Here is a 2,726-nt window from a genome sequence, read left to right on the forward strand (position 1 = left end):
TACTCTGGTGTCTTTTAGGAAAATGCTTGGTAACTGTAAGATCCAAATTTGCAATCTACAAATGTATTGCTCTCAAAATCATTAAAGATGCTACAAGGTACTGAAATACAGAGATCGTTGGGTAGAGGGAGATGGGCAGCGGAGAAGAGGGCATTGATTCTATGGCCTGCTCCCTCCCACAATGCTCCTCCCCACCACTACTCATGCCTGGTTTAGACAATTTTAATATAGACACAGTTGGTGACTTTGATCCTGCCAAGGAAAGTACAGAGGCATTCCTCGTATGTCTCTGTATCTGTGAAGGTCAAAAGACTTCTGGACTGGGAAATGGACACTCCTTTGCATCCCAGTAGAGCTTTAAATATACTAAATTACATTTGACATTTAGAATCGTAATGACATGCGAAGGAAAATTCAAAAGGCTCTAAGAAGATAAATACTGTAAAGAAGACATGACATTTTTAGCTAGATTTAGTACTAAGGCTGAGTTCTTTGAAAGTAGTTTTACTCTGGACAGAGTTTATGTGTATGTGTATATACACACACATACATAGACACACATACACACATAACAATATTGTTAAAAACTTTGCTTTTGCCTTGTGAGATTTTGGGAGTTTTAACATTATTCCTTATATTTATGTATTCAACAGTCTACCTTATATTTTTCAATATTGTTTGGATTTCCATTTAGTTATTTTTTTCTTTCATAGTTTATGGTCAAGTTGGTTTGCATATAACACCCAGTGCTCATCCCAACAAAAGCCCTCCTCCATGCACATCATCCCCCTTCCCTTCTCCTCCACCCCCATCAGCCATCAGTTTGTTCTCAGTATTCAAGAGTCTCTCGTGGTTTGCCTCCTTCCCTCTCCCCAACTATTTTTTCCCCTTCTCCTCCCCCATGGTTCTCTGTTAAGTTTCTCCTGACCCACTTATAAGCGAAAACATATGGTATCTTTCTCTGCCTGACTTATTTTGCTCAGCATAACACCCTTGAGTTCTATCCATGTTGCTACACATTGCCAGATTTCATTATTTCTCATTGCCATGTAGTATTCCATTGTATAGATAAACCACATCTTCTTGATCCATTCATCAGTTGATGGATATTTAGGCTTTTTCCATGATTTGGCTACTGTTGAAAGTGCTGCTATGAACATTGGGGTACATGTGCTCCTATGCATCAGCATTTCAGTATCCCTTGGATAAATTCCTAGCAGTGCTATTGCTGGGTCATAGGGGAGTTCTATTGTTATATTTTTTAGGAGCCTCCAGTGTTTTCCAGAGCAACTGCACCAGTTTACATACCCACCAACAGTGTAGGAGGGTACCTTTCTCCACATCCTCAGCATCTATAGTCTCCTGATTTGTTCATTTTAGCCACTCTGACCAGCATGAGGTGGTATCTCTGTGGTTTTGATTTGTATTTCCCTGATGATGAGTTATGCTGAGCATTGTTTCATGTGTCTGATGGTCATCTGGATAGCCTCTTTGGAGAAGTGTCTGTTCATGTCTTCTGCCCATTTCTTCACTGGATTATTTGTTTTTTTGGGTGTGGAGTTTGGTGAGTTTCTTATAGATTTTGGATACTAGCCCATATCTGCTATGTTATTTGCGACTATCTTTTCCCATTCCATTGGTAGCCTATTAGTTTTATTGATTGTTTCTCTTGCCATGCTGAAGGTTTTTATCTTGATGAAGTCCCAATAGTTCATTTTTGCTCTTGATTACCTTCCCTTTGGGGATGTGTCAAGTAAGAAATTGCTGCAGTGGAGGTCAAGGAGGTTGTTTCCAGCTTTCTCCTCTAGGGTTTTGATGGTTTCCTGTCTCACATTCAGGTCCTTTATCCATGTTGAGTTTATTTTTGTATATGGTGTGAGAAAGTGATCTAGTTTCATTCATTTGCATGTTACTGTCTAGTTCTCCCAGCACCATCTGTTAAAGAAACTGTCATTTTTCCATTGGATACTCTTTCCTGCTTTGTCAAAGATTAATTGGCCATACATTTGTGGATTCAATTCTGAGTTCTCTATTCTATTCCATTGGTCTATGTGTCTGTTTTTGTGCCAATACCATACTGTCTTGATGATTACAGCTTTGTAGTAGAGGCTACAATCTTGGAGTGTGATGCCTCCTGTTTTGGTTTTCTTCTTCAATATCATTTTGGCTATTCGGGGTCTTTTGTGGTTCCATACAAATTTTAGGATAGTTTGTTCTAGGTTTGAGAAGAATGCTGGTGCAATTTTGATTGGGATTGCATTGAATGTGTAGATTGCTTTGGGTAGTGATGACATCTTAACTATGTATATTCTTCCAATCCATGAGCATGGTATGTTTTTCCATTTCTTTGTGTCTTCTTCAATTTCCTTCATAATTTCTCTATAGTTTTCATCATACAGATCTCCAATATCTTTGGTTAGTTTTATTCCCCTAGGTATTTTGTTTTTGTTTTTTTGTGTGTGTGTGCAATTGTGACTGGGATCAGTTTCTTGATTTCTCTTTCTGTTGCTTCATTATTGGTGTAGAAAAATGCAACCGATTTCTGTACATTGATTTTGTACCCTGCGACTTTGCTGAATTCATGGATCAGTTCTTGTAGGCTTCTGGGTGAAGTCTGTAGGGTTTCCTGCATAGAGTATCATGTCGTCTGCAAAAAGTGAAAGTTTGACTCTTCTTTGCCAATTCTGATCCCTTTTATTTTCTTTTGATGTGTGATTGCTGATGCT

Source organism: Hyaena hyaena, unplaced genomic scaffold, assembly GCF_003009895.1.
Source record: "Hyaena hyaena isolate Hyena2069 unplaced genomic scaffold, ASM300989v1 scaffold_1136, whole genome shotgun sequence".
Lineage (NCBI taxonomy): Eukaryota > Metazoa > Chordata > Mammalia > Carnivora > Hyaenidae > Hyaena > Hyaena hyaena.